General features: G+C 36.3%; 1 protein-coding gene and 1 pseudogene across 1 annotated transcript in view; both read left to right on the forward strand.

Annotated features, from left to right (window-relative positions):
- The window catches only part of JAM3 (junctional adhesion molecule 3), a 61,872-nt gene that overhangs the window by 11,901 nt on the left and 34,666 nt on the right, over nt 1-15,305 (forward strand). The window lies entirely within an intron of this gene.
- LOC112470958 lies at nt 6,988-7,106 on the forward strand (annotated as a pseudogene).

Raw genomic sequence — 15,305 nt, forward strand, 5'->3', positions numbered from 1 at the left:
AAAATGTATCAAAAACAAGAATAAAGAATGGTAACAACTACATTCCTATCAATAAGTACCTTAAATGGAAAAGAATTAAGTGCTCCAACCAAAAGATACAGTGGCTGAAAGGATAAGAAAACAAGACTCTTACATATGAAAAGGAAGGGGATGGAAAAAGATATTGCTTTGATGGACCTAGAAGGTATTTAAGTCAGACAGAGAAAGATAAACACTATATGATTTCACTTATATGCGGAATTTAAGGAATAAAAGGAACAAACTAATCAAAAACAGGCTCACAAATTTAGTGGACAATTTGGTGACGGACAGAGAGGAGGGGGTTTGGGGGGGCTGGGAGAATAGGGGGAAGGGTTAAAGAAGTACAAATTAGTAGCTGATGGATAGTCATGGGGATGGGGAGCATGGCATAGGGAATGCAATTAGCATTAATAACATTGGCTAGGTGGAGGGTCGGGAGGAAGGGAGCAATTGGGATCATTTCACTAACTATATAGATGTCTAACCAATGTATCGTATACTTGAAACTAATTAATATTTTTAAAAAATAATTACATAATTTACGTAAAGTATGTAGCAGAGGGCTTGGCATAATAATAAGCTCTTAGTGTTAGGTTTTATTTTTCATCAATAAGTGTGAGAGATTTACTGTTGCTAACTGTTGTTGCTGCTGCTACTACTGTTACTACTTTATACAATTCATTAGATCCTTAATTATTCAGAGGCAAATTTAAAATGAAGCTTATCAAGTTTAGGCTTTTGGACTCCTCACTTTCCAAAGGCCTGGAATCATTCCATCAATGTGTCCACAAATTGGCCAAAATTATTAAATGCCTTTGCTACATTCAGTTATAACTATTCTCTTTTTCCATTCTGCCTTCCCCTCTGTCTGACTTCTTATGTTGAAAAGCATTGTAATGGCCACTGGCATTTTTCTCAGCCTAGAGGAGTTGAGTTGGGAACACATTTAGTTCTGGTTAAGTGGGATTGTTTATGTGGTCCACAGTCATTGCTATGTATAGTTGTTTTTGCTTAGCCATGTCGATGTAGGAATAGCTTCCGGGAATATTCTACCATGCCATTTGACTTACTAGGATTGAGACATGATGTTGTAGGATCTACTGCGAATGCTGCTTTTAAGCCCTTATAATTCCACTGCAATGAGAGACGTAGTTGAAAAAGCGGGTAATGAGGGTTTTTTTTGGTATCAAAATTTAAGATTAGTCACTCTACAAGAAAATTTGAAATGCCCTGAAATCCTGCACCTTAAATATGAAAGAAATTTTAGATAGAAGTTTGCTCAAATTTAAAAACAATCTTTACCACTTTGCATGATTTACCAATAATGAATATTTTATTTTCCTATGATTTACCAATAATGAATAGTGAATTATGAAGCTAAAAGAAACTTTTAAACTATTAATGTTAAATTTTTTCATTTACCATACTAAAAGAAAGTCTTAATTATTCTGTTATTTTCCATAGACAGTATTACAAAATCATTAACATATGATGATGTGATCAAAAATCTTAAAACATGTAGGAAAGATTATAGAGTATTAAGAAGTTAATAAAAATATTGTTATTTCTCTATTTTGCGATATTTGTGTTACTAGCTTTTTAAATTTAAATTATTTTTATAATTTTTTTGTGGTTTCTGTTCTCACTTTATACTTCATTTTGTATTCAGGATTTTTTTAATGAGGCCTCAAAATTGTATCAGCTTCAGGCTCTCCAAAACTTACATTCACCCCAATCATAGTCTTCTTTGACCCATATTCTTTGATGTTATATTGACCTACTAATATAAATCATTAATGGCAATATGCTTTATTATTATTAAAATATTAATGGCAAAATAGTTTGTGACTTGAGGGTAGAAACCTTGTCTTATGCCTAGCATAATGTTTGGAACATAATAGGTATACAAATATTCATTGATGAGAGAACAGTGCACCATAAGTAGGTTGGTTGTGGTTTTGGGTAAAGGGCAGGGGATTCACTCACTTGCTATATTAGATGGAGGCTGACAAGTATTTTTGTTCAAAGATGTTATAGCCTTGACAGATGAGAAACCATGGTGTAATTTGTATGTTTCTTAATCTTTATTTTAAGATAATTTGGAGTCAGAAGACCTGGTTTCCATTTCAATCGCTGATGCTTTCAGATTTGGGGATGGTAATTGTCTCCTACTATATCTGAGCCTTGTTCTCTTAATCTATGAGAAGAGATTATAATACCCATTTTACAGGATTGTTACATGGATCAAATGAGATCGTGTATGAAAGTGGTACTGTAAATTATAAAATGCTATATAAACATAAAATATTACCATTCTTTGCTTTATTCCCTTTGGGTTCTAGTGTTTCATTAGTCTTATGATTCTCCAAAACTTTAGGTTATAATCTTAATTTAGAGGAACTTTCTCAGTAAAGCTTCCCTGATGGTTTATTTTGATGAAATGGCAAGTTTTTAAGTTCATTTTTTCTGTGTAGGAAAGATATTTTATTTAAAGTACAGATTGGTGTCCACAATTTTTCTAAAAAAACAAAAACCTAGTTTTAAGTTTCAAGAGTAAGGAAAAATTTCTCTTTGACATTCTTGGATTTCAAAAGTGGTTCAATGATATTTGTAGAAAAGATTAGACTTCTTATGCCTGGGGGAAGTTTTTATGCCTGAACTAGCAAGGATTGAATAATAAAAAGTTTCAGTGGAAACTGCAACATATCTTTAAGTAACGGCACTGCCAATATAAATCAGTAAGTTTACATGAAAAATAAACGTCTTAGTAGATAAATAGCTATTTAGAATAGATGAGTTCAGAAAAGGAAAGTGCCATATGAGTAAACAGGCCTCCGTGTTCTATTGGGTGTTTCCACCTGAAAGTTTAGTATTGCTTTTTCCTAAACACTTAGTGAAATGAAGTGACAATAATCTCATGTGCTGAGATCAGTGTGCCATGAAATGTTAGGAGCCCTTCAGGTGATGGACATGTTTTTTTTTCTCTCTTTCTTTTGCACATTAGGGGAACATAGGGGAGATTATGAAAGAAAAAGAAAACACTCTGTCACTCGACGAATATTTTTCAAAAAACGCTGAAACAAATCAAATGTTGGATATTAAACCACAGCATTATGGATGTTAAATTCTGGCCTCCCAGCTCTGTTTCTCTCACAGATTATATTTATATTCATTTCAAAGTGTTTGTTGGAACCTTGAAAGTCTAGATTAATTACTGTTCAAAAGTTAGAAGCACCCATTGGAGAATAAAATTTTGGAATCTGTCTTGTTACACATTTAGCTATGACATAAGAGACTTAAAAATTTTTTTCATTATTTAAAAATAATTTCATTATTTTTCATTATTAAAATTTTTTCATTATTTTTTCATTATTTAAATAATGAAAAAATTTTTCATTATTTAATGAAAAATTTTATTATTATTTAATTTTTCATTATTGATATTGGATTTCTCTGGAAAAAGAAACTACCCTATAAGCCATCTATCTAATTTCTCAATAACTGGACAGGTTACCAGGAGACAAAGGTAATGGTAAACCCTTGTATTAGTGCTGATCTTAGCAAGTGATACGATCCTGTGTCATGGGGTTGTCCTGTGCATTTTAGGGTGTTTAGCAGCATCCCTGGCCTCCAAATGCTAGTAGCGGCACCCCTAGTTGTGACAACCAAAAATGACTACAGGCCTTTCCAAATGTCCTATGTGTGACAGTATCTCTCCCAGTTGAGTATCACTGCTGTAAGGGATTATTCAAGAGGAGGCAGTTAAGGCCGAGAGAAATTCAGTAACCAGCTTCAGATCACATAAATATTAGGTGATAGAACTGAAACTAGTACCCAACTTTGTTAATACATTCCCAGTCCAATCCCTCAGTTCCCCTCTTAAATTGTTTCATTTTGTATCAAAAGCAGTGGCATTTGTTTAAATTTTTGACACCAAAACAAAAATTAACAAACCCCCTGTGTTTACCAACGATGTATATTGTCCACTTGGATTCACTTCTCTACTTTCAAAGCTCTTACCATATAACCTTAACAACCCCTGCTTTTCTTGGCTCCTAAAAACTTAAAAATGCTTGAGCAACAATTTTTATGAGCAATTGGAATGGATAGTTTGGAAGTCCTCAACTTGCATTATAAATTATACAGGTAAGTTTAAATTGGATGTGATGTGTGGGCTACAGGCCTATCTCGGAAATATTGTAGTTCTAGTTCTAGTCCACTGCTATAAAGTGAATAAAGTTGTATCATAATATTTTTGCTGGCAAAGGGTCTTAACCTTCAGTTTGTAAAAAAGGCAACGTCTGTGAAGTGCAGTAAAGCAAAGCACAATAAAATGAGGTATGCCTGTACTGAAAACTAGTGAATTATGTGCTAGTGAAGAATACTGGAGGACCTATCTCTGGAATCTAATACCTGTTTATTAAGTAAAATTGATGTGTTACCTTAGGTTTATTCTGAACCTACTTGTATCTTTTGGTCTTACTTTATATACTTCTCAGTTTATGCTTTTTAATAAAGGCAAAATCCGAACATACAGTAGTACTTAGTAAACTTAATTGGGTTGTTTAATTCCATATCTGATGTTTCAGTTTATCATCGTATCCTGGGTTTTCAATATATAGAAGCTCAGATTTGGTTTGGGAACACGAAGGGGAAGATATAAAAAAGGAAAACCAGATAAGAAAGAGCAAATTGGTTAAAATTAGTAGTCAGAAAAGAAACTAAATGTCAGGTTGGAGAGCTTAGAACTTTAGGTAAACACTTTGCTTTAAAGTCAGAGTACATCGTCTGAACATCTGGATTCTGTAGTGCTCACAGGCTGTGCTCAGGACCTCTCTGGATTTCATTTTGGTCTCATTAGCAGAATCTTTTCTCTGAGAGCTATGTAACAAAGCCATATATATCTTTTGAAAACTTCAACTACTGCAGTGTTGAAAACCTCAAATGCTCAGATTTGAAGGTGTCTTTTCTTTTATCTATTCAAATCTTTGAACTTAGATATAATTGGGTTGTTACATAATCTGATTCTGAACATGTATAAATTCACAATATGAAAACTTGAAGACCCAAACTCAGGGGTTTGCAGACTAAGACAAACTATAGAATAAGAGCCATCAGACGTTTAATGTAATTGTCTGCCATGGTTATTTTAACTTGCTGTTTTTTCCATTCCTCCCTCTAAGTACTTTGTAAACTGTCTTAAGCTAAAGTATTGGCCAGCAAGGATTCTTGTAGGTTTCTTTCTTTTTCACTGCACATCTGTATTCTGCATGGCATTTTCCTCTAGAAATGTGGCAGAGCTAACAGCTAGATACTGTAGATTGGCCTAGTACTGAACCGGCAGTTGTTATCTTTTGGTAGTAGAGAGGCAAAAAAGAGTTGTCCCCTAGGATTTATAGCAGACTTAGTCTGGTATTGAGGTTGCCTCTTGCATGTAAATGAGTGTAATGATGGAAAGGCAAGGGGAAAGGGAGCCACTACCATGTTGTGTTTGGGGACATGGATTGTTAAATTTATAGGGTGACATTGGTTAATGAAATTATATAAGTGTACAATGAAATTATATAAGTGTACAATGCTATAATATAGCAGTCCCCAAACTTTTTGGCACCAGGGACCAGTGATCCCATGAGAATATAATACCTAATGATCTGAGATGGAGCTGAGGCGGTGATGCTAGTGCTGGGGAGCAGCTGCAAATACAGATGAAGCTTTGCTCATTTGCTGGCCGCTCACCTCCTGCTGTGTGGCCTGGTTCCTAACAGGCCATGGACTGGTATTGGTCTGCAGCCCAGGGGTTGGGGATCCTGCTATAATACATCATCTGTATGTTGAATTATGAGTTTACCACTCAAAGTCAAATCTTCTGTCACCATATATTTGATCCCCTTTACCCTTTTCTACCTCCTCCCCACCCCCTTTCCCTCTGGTAACCACCATACTGTGTGAGCTTTTGTTTGTCTTGTTTGTTGCTTTCAGTTTTATATCCCACATATGAGTGAAATCATAAGGTTCTTGACTTTTTCCTTCTGACTTATTTCACTTAGCATGATATTCTCAGGTCCATCCATGTTGTAAATGGCAGCATTTCATTTTTTCTTATGGCTGAATAATATTCTATTGGATATATGTACCACACCTCCTTTATTCAATCACCCATCAAAGGACACTTTTGTTGTTTTCATGTCTTGGCCTCCGTGAATAATGCTGCAATATCATAGGGCTACATATATCTTTACGAATAAACTTTTAAAAAATTTCAGGTAGCAACCCAGAAGAGGGACTGTTGGGTCATATGGTAACTCTAGTCTTGATTTTTTTGAGGAAGCTCCATACTGTTTTCCATAGTGGCTGTACCAATTTACATTCCCACCAGCAGTGTATGAGGGTTCCTTTTTCTCCACAACCTCTCTAACACTTGTTATTACTTCTCTTGTTGATAACAGCCATTCTAACTGGTGTGAAGTGATAGGATATTTTTTTTTAACTGTAAGAAGAATTTACCGACAACATAAATTTGATAAGTTTAAAAAGTATAAGTAAGGAAAGTAATCATAATCCTAGCAGGATAATGTGACAATTTAACATTTTTACATGTTTACTTCTAGTCATTTTTCTGAACATTTTTAGAAATAATTGAGTTCATATTCTAAATAATACTTTCATATTCTGCTTTTTTCATTCTCTTGCTTAAAATTCTTTAGGGACCTCCTGTTGCTTTTAGTATTAAGCCCAAAGTCTTGAGCTTCTTTTTATCTCTCCAGTTTTATTTCTCATCAGCTGTCTCTTTGCTCATTATAATTCAGCTTCCTTGGCTTTCTTTCATTTTCTCACACATGTACAGACATATTACACATGCTTCCCAGTGCATCTAATATATTGTTTGGCTACCTTTTTGCAGGATTCGATCCTGACTGTCAGTTCCTTAGGGAAGCTTCCCCTAATCTCTAAGATTAGCACCTTGTTGTCTTTGGCCATGCCACCCTGAACAAGCCCAATCTCATCCGATCTTGGAAGCTAAGCAGGGTTGGGCCTGGTTAGTACTTGGATGGGAGACCACCTAGGAAGACCGGGTACTGTAGGTGTAAAAAATAAAAAATAAAGGATAGTCAGCTGACAGGGTCCTTGTAATCTGTGAGGTCAACCAAGGGTTGCCTCACCTAAAAAAATAAATAAATAAAAAATAAGATTAGCACCTTGTATCATATGCTTTCATAGCCGCCTATACTTTTCTTTATAGCATTTATTGCAGTTGCATTAATTATATCTGTAGAATTAGGATGATGTTTATGTATGCATTGTTAGAATGCGTTTAGAATGCAAGGTCCATGAGAGTAGGAATTGTTCACACTGGCTCTAGTATTTAGTACAGTATGTGGTAGGTGCTCAGTAACAATTAGTATATGTTGAAAAAATGAGTGAATAAATGAACAGATGAGCAAATACTATAAGCAGTAGTCTCCTTTCTTTATACATAACACATTTGTTAAAATATGTGCTTACTAGTGAATGTCTGCAAGTCTAATAATGGATTATTTTCTCCACGAGCTAGTAAATATATTAAGATCCCCAAATAATCTTCCCGGAGTTACTGCTGTTCTTGACTCATTTGTTCAGGTTCAACCGTATCAGAAATTAGGGGTGGGATAAGACTGCCAAAGATGGCACTCACCAGCTGCTACCTGCTTCTTTAGAATTAGGTAAGTAGAGTCAGGGACCTCCTCCTCCACGGGCTCACTACTTCCTCCCTGATCCTTTTTAGTTTATGTTCCAAGACCAGGCAACCCACAGTTTTGAAACTTCTGCTTCAGGATGCTCCACATCCTCAAGTGCAGGAGTGGGGAAGTGTTTATTTTTCTTGCCATAGCAGCAGGACCTGAGTGGAGCTTTAGCTACCTGCCCCGCACCCTGAAATCATGATCATCTTGCTGGGGCTCTTTACCTGGTACTTGCTGCAACTGAATGCTTGAGATAATAGAAGAGGGGAAAGATTTAATGAGGTGAGGTTGCAGGGTCCCCTGAACACTAAGGAAGGACTTCTTCACAGAATTGGAAGTGAAGATATAGGGGCACCATCGCTGCCAAAACATTTTCTGGCGGATACCACCCCTAGCAACAGCAGCACCTGATAGGAGCACTGCTATGTTTTAACGCTAATTAATCATTAGAAAGTGTGGTTTAGGGCCTTGCCACTCAAGGTGTGGTCTGTAGACCAGCAGCTTATAAAGATGGACAATTTCCACCTCAGATCCAGAGTAGTGAACTAGAATCTTCATTTCACCAGATGCCAAGTGCTTAGCACGCACAGTAATGTTTGAGGCATGCTGGGCTCAGTTGCTGCAGAATGTATGGACTGAGTGGTTGCAAGTTCTAGTCAATTTGCCTGATGGTATATTAGCACAAAATTTTTAAAATAGTCTTGTACCATATTTGTATATGCAAAGAGATAGTTTAGAAGAGATCCCAAACAGATGAATATTTTCCCATTATATTTGGACTTTTGTTATAAAATGTAATTTTAGCAAATGGGAAAACAAGGTTGGTTTATTTTCTGTCTTTCTATCGAACTTCTTTTCTGTCATATTTGTTCAACAGAAATCTAAAATTTAACACACAGCAAATTAATCATCTTTTCTTTGCTGGACTTAATACAACTGTTAACGTTGTCTGGCCATTGGAAGCTGCTTATATAATTAGCTGCTATCACTGCAGTGAGCTCTGAATTGAGTATAACTTAAGAAAGGGCCTGTTTTCTCTTATCTACTTGGTATGTTTAGTTCCATCTGGAAATTCTGGGTCTGCAGAGTAGTACGGTGGCTTTATATATGGAGACAAAATTAAGGCAACTGCTTTTACACTCTTTGGTTCATGTCATACTTCATAGTAAGTATATAGCAGTGTTTGGGAATTTACTCCATTTTAAGATTCTTCTCAAATCCAGGGACCAGTTGTTTGGGCAGATGTTTACTTGGGACTCTAAGTACCTGCTCTTCCACTCAAGGGAAGACAATCTCTCTGAAGCCTTAGTTCTGTTAACCAGAAGCTAATTCTGTATTTACCTGCCCCTAGTCCTTTCTCTAGCAAAGGCTGGCTCTGTTTGAACATTTCCCACCACCGTGTGCACACACTGACTTCTCTGGTGTATTGAGTGCTAGTTTATCAGCAGTGAACATGTTTGGATTCTTTCCTTTGGTAAATGCTGGCCAGAATGACTCCCTATGTTGTACCAGTCGATGAAGGACTCCTCAGTTTGTGGTTGCTCAGAATTCACCATTTTAATTATATTTAATTTGGTTTATAATCATTAAATATTTGCTGTATGCTCAAATTATATTTGGCACTTTTAGAATGTTTGAGGTTTACTGAGAAAATATGTGTATGTTAGGGCTGTGGAAAAGGGCTGGAATATAGCATTGTCCTTGAGGGGTCCCTTTGTAGTACATAATACAGAAAAGCTTTCTTCATGGTCCCTCCACACCATCTGCTCACATCGGGCAGAGCTTCTTGGGGTGAGGGGAAAGACCTTAAGAGAGGAATGGAAAATAGTGAATGTGTCTTAATTTATCATCTCCTTCTCCCCCAATAGTTAGAACTTAGAAACAGTTTCTTAGAGGGAATTTCTTAAATAAGTATTATGGAAGTTGGCAAATTGTGGAAACAGTGTAATATCTGTGGTCGATCTACATTTCAGGACATTTTTCATATTAGATTGAGTCTTAGCTGGTCACTTTGCTCTGACATCATGCACAGAGGAAAAGGGTACATCAACAACACCTTCATTTTAGACATAATTCTCAACAGGTACCTCTGGAATCTTTTGTTGAACCTTTTTGGAGCATTATGGACAAACTTAATGTCTTTTGTAGAGATATCTCTCTTTTTTAAAATTTATTATTATTATTTTTTTGTCGACATTGGTTAATGAAATACAGGAAGTTTCAGGTGTACAATTTAACAGTAAGGCATATATATATTGCATTGTAGGTTCCCCTCCCATAGTTAGATTTCTTTTTGTCACTATATATTTGACCCCTTTCACCTCATCTAGAGACATCTCTTCTTACATCTGATTAGTCTGCCTTTGAGGAGCAGGCTGACTTCTGGTTGTTTTGTCAATTCTAGATTCTTTCTACTAATGGAGAAGGCAGGTATTATGGGAAGGAAAAATCTAAATGGCAAAGAATTAAAAACAATTTAAAACTGTATTACGTATTACTTTAAATAACATTTCCTATTTTTCTGACCAAATAATGTTTACCTCTGGTTAATGTTGTCAAGTTCTTTTTATTTTACAAGATGCCACTTTATAGATCCCCAAAATCATAGAAAGTAGTTTTAAGGAGTGATCTTCAGATTTCTTTTTAATTAAAAGTTTATCCTTAATTTTTTAATTCCATATATATACTTTTTTTTTAGCACTATAAGAGATTGATGGTGAGTTCCTGCCATTATTAAGGGCTGTAGCCCTTGCGTTCCCCCCACATCTGGATGAGATCCATCCCCTGGGTCTAGTCAGTATTTAGCCTGTCTGCTGTAAATGCAGGGCATTGTGCTAAAGTGAGAGCAAGGCTCTGCCCTCCAGGAAAAATAGTTGGGGAGAAGACAGAGCTGGCCATTCCTTTTATTGCATCCACACCATGCATGCATATAACCTCATGCATATGCAACACCGTCAGTTGCAAATGGACTGCTTTTAAAGAAAGAGTGGACATAAACATCAACTTCAGAGGAAAACTAAGCAGTTCCAAATTAACTAAAATCTTTTTTTTGAAAGAGGTCTGTTAATGAAAAGAAGCAAGGTCTTACAAAAGACACAATAACCAAAATTAGATAAAACCCATTAGAAGGTTCGTGTGAGATATTGGGGATTTGAAAAATTTGCAAACTTAACTTTAATGAGTTGGGAGAGATAGTAACCTATTTCTACCTGGGTAAGATTTTGCTTTTCCTGTGTATCTGAAGTCAGAATCATAGTTCTTGAGGCTGAAATGCCTCTTCATAGGTATGGCAAGTCAAGTGTACAGATGTGCAGTCTCTTTAAGGTTGGGTCAGCGATTATCTTCCCTGTATGCTCATGGTACCTCTAACAAGATAGCTAAAGTGGCAGAAAGAAATTCTTTGTTGCATCATACCAAAAGCATTGTCAAAGTGCACTGAACTGTGAATTAGACAAATAGCATCATTTTTCTTTCATTTTTCTGAACCTGATTTTTATTATACTGAGCTTCCTCACTGAATTCAGAGCCACCTTTCTGACCTTGACAAGGTAGAGCTTCACCTGCTGCAATTTGTGAGGGAAAGCTCCGTAAGCACTCCTCCCGGAATAGCTTTCCCACTGATTTCACCATTAAAGACGTACCTTTGGGTTAAGCCAGTCTCCACAAAGTTTTTCTTTAAATGCATCTGTGCTGCAAGAGGGAGGAACGAGATGAGATCAGTGTAAGACACAAGTGGCACTTGGCAGGTTTCAGAGTTGTATTAACACCGATGTTAAAGTCTGTTTCCATTTTCTAGATTTTCTTTCTCTCACCCAGTCCCCACTACTTGGAAGGAGATTTGAGGGTGCTTATATAACAAGTGTGTATAGATCCCTCTCTCTCACTCTGTCTTTCTCCTTGGTGGTGGTGTTGGAGGATGAGACAATATTAGTCATTTGTAATGTAATGTAACCACATAGATAACCTGTTTGCAGGCTTATAGATCTCATTAGAAGAGTACTTTGAGGTAAATTCCCTCTTATGCCACTTTTTAGTTCCTTTCTCTGGAGCTTCAATGATGTGATCACATTTTTCTGATCCAGACAAGTTTCTGTCACTCTTAATTCTGAAGGCTCCCTGTGTCTTCTGCAGAGTGATTGCTTTCTGAACAACATCCAGTGTTCTTTGCTGCTTTCCACCCACAGAGCCTTTCTTGCTGAGGAGGAGGTGTGATGTAGGAAAATCATGAGTGCTTTCCCAACCCATTCTATCGATGGCCCAGATGGTGAGGAAAATCCCTTAAGGAGCTGAAAATTGAATGAGTGGTAGCAGAAATAAAAAACCCATAATTAGACTCCCATTCTCTTTAAGACCACTTTAGAGTTTCCACTCTTTTATTTATGTGTCTGAGTCTTATTTTCCAATTGATAGTGAGCTCCTTGAGGAAAGTCTTGGTTTACACACCACTGAAACCCCAACACCCTAGAAAGTGGTTCTTTAATATTAATAATGATTAACATTGATCGAATGCTTTCTATGTGTCAGGTAGCATACTAAGCACTTTATATATGCTATCTTATTTAATTCGTACATCCTTAAGAGGGAAGTATTGTAATTACCTCCATTTTATGGATGAGAAAACAGAGAGGTTGCATAAGTAAGTTGCAAATACCTGATATGCAGTGGAGACAGAATTCAAACCCATTCTCAAGTATGAGCTCTTAATGCACTATATTATATTACTTCTTTATTAGATACTCAATTTCTAAATAAATATTTGCTGAGCAAAAGAACGAGTGAACCAAACCTAAAATTAATTATTTGAAACCACATAGTGATGTTTTATGGCTTCTTAGAATAGACTGTGCTCAGTTTAAGTAGTCACCCAGAATGCATGGTGCAGCGCTTGGTGCTGCTCATAATTTAGGGAGAGATATTACCCCTGTTATAAACACCCAACATGGAATAACAGTGTAAACATCATGAAAATTTCTTCTCTTTTTGTTTTCCAAACAAAACAATCAGGAACAATTTAATAGTGATACTTTACTTTATGAATCCAACAGATATCACTTGATGGTAATGCCAAGTTAATGTGATGTTATCGTTTATAGAATGGCATTGCCATTTAAGTACAAATTAAAATGTGGATTTTCTTCCCAGTTCTCTATATAGTAAGTGGTTTGCTCTCGGAACCACAGAGTATATTCAAGGGTGACAGCCATTTCACTATAAGCACAGCCTTTTGATTTATTGAAGATAAGACCAGAATATTTGTTCATACAAGGATAGCAAGGAAGTGCCTTTGGTAAGAATTTTATTTCCTCGGGGAGAGAGAGCATTGAACTGTGAGTCAGGATATCTAGATCTTAATCATGTCTCTATTTTAAATTTTTGTTGAGTTTAGCTAAGGCGTTTCTTTTGTTATTGCTTTAATATTAGAGAGTGTCCTAACTACACAAGAATATACAGAAACCTTCTTTGTGCCTATATAATGATACAGTGTTCTTTTGGTAGAATTTTCCATCTTCCACTAGCAATGCCTTTTATCTTCATAAAAAGCAAATCTGGTCACCTTACTCTCTTCATTTATTTTCCTCACTCCAGTTTTTATTGAGTGCTTGCTATGTGCCAGGAATTGTTATAAGTCCTTTATATGCAGTAACTCATTTAATTATCTCAATTACATTATGATGTAGGCACTGATACCCACATTTTATAGCCGAGAAAACTGAGACACGGTAATACCTAAAGTTGCATTGTAAGTGAGGGAACTGGTATCAAACCCAGAGAGTCCAGTGCTGGAACCCATACTGTCAATTAGTACTCTTTATTGCCTGTCAGTGAAACATTTCTTTCTCAGAAATCATTCAACAAAATGTTTATGAGCCCTTAATATATGTCAATTACTGTGCTAGGCACTGGGGATTCAGAGGTGACTAAGGTTCAGGCACTGGGGTTCAAATAGTCTGTCTTCAAGAGTGCATTTGACTAGAGTGCTTTTCTAATAACCTTTCTGGTGATTTAGTCAGGAGCATGGGACCGTTCCAGCCCCCACCCCCTTACACAGAAGGCAGCATATTAAACTTTCTCTAAGACTAGTCTGTGGCTTTAGACTGCAAATGTAACAGAATTTTCATCTTTCACCCTTCCCCTTTTTTTTGTCAGAAGATATCTACAGTATATGTAGTCAGACAGGGCAGTACAGCAGGATGGATAAGAGCACATATCTGGAACCACAATCTGGTTCATCTCCCCCTGTACTTAGCTGCTGCATAACTCTCTGAATCATTCTCCTCATCTGTGATGAGGGTAATCTCAGTCCCTACTTCGCAGGATTGTTGGGAGGAAATACGAAAGTCCAGTTCTTGTAAGGAACATGTTCAGCTCATAAGAAATATTCCTGGGAATGTGTGTGTGTGTGTGTGTGTGTGTGTGTGTGTGTACATTGTCAGGTGTGAACATTTGTATTTTATGTAATATACATACACACACTTAATATTCTTGTTTAGAGTACGATTATAGTTTGGCTTGAAACCTGTACTTCCATTTCTAAGCCTGAGTTTACAGCTCATTGTAAATTACTTTCCTCTAATAAAAATGTTGATGTTGCCATAGGAGATAGATAGTTTTAACATACAAGCTATTTTTCTATTTTTAGAGATCCACTGTCTTCCTTGGGTCTAAAAATATAATTCATGTGATTATAGAGGTTGTGGTAGGAGGGAGAGGTTAGACTCCAGATTGCTGCATTGTTTGGGTGCTATGAGAATGTTGGGTTTCTATTATAATTGTGCAGTTTGGTGTATGGTTATCCTATTAATTTATGGATCTATAGAAGCTAAACATGAAATCCTTCTCCACTGAGATGAATTCTCTAAAAAGAACACGGAGATTCCTGCTTTATTTTTTATCTGGAATGAGAACACTTTTTTCTAAGCTTCAGTTTTCTTTTAATATGTGATTTTAACCATTTCTCCACTTTCCCACTCTTTTCCTTATTCCTTGTTACATTATAGGATCTCACTTTAAAATTCAAACGCAGGGCCAAAAGCTTGATTCTGGAATGTTTGGGGAAAGATCATTACATGGGTTGAAAAATTTAAGAGTTCCTTCCTTTAAAATACTATGATTTTACTGACCTGTTAGGATCTTGCACACTGACAGCTTGAATTTTCATTGCTGTCTTTCTATAGTTGAGTAAAATAGTGGATGTGTGTTGGAGTGGGATACAGGCATATAGCATAGGCATAGGAAAGGTATAAAAACAAAGAATTATCTTCATTAACCATGTTAGTCCTATATTCTTATGCCCTAAACTTCTCACAGAAGGAAACAGTTAAGATACCTCCATATCTATGCCAAGTTTTGGGAGTGAGAAATTCTGGTTTAGAGCTACTATATTCTTAGTCAGCAGACTACTGTGTCACAGGGCCACACATCAGAACCCTGTTTTTGAATTGAGAACATTTCAGGAAATAATTGAGATATAATTGTCATTCGATAAACTGCGTATACTTAAAGTGTACAGTCTGATAAGTTTGGCATATATATATAAACTCTTTAAACTACCACCACAATCAAGAT

Source organism: Pteropus alecto, unplaced genomic scaffold, assembly GCF_000325575.1.
Source record: "Pteropus alecto unplaced genomic scaffold, ASM32557v1 scaffold210, whole genome shotgun sequence".
Taxonomy (NCBI): Eukaryota; Metazoa; Chordata; class Mammalia; order Chiroptera; family Pteropodidae; genus Pteropus; species Pteropus alecto.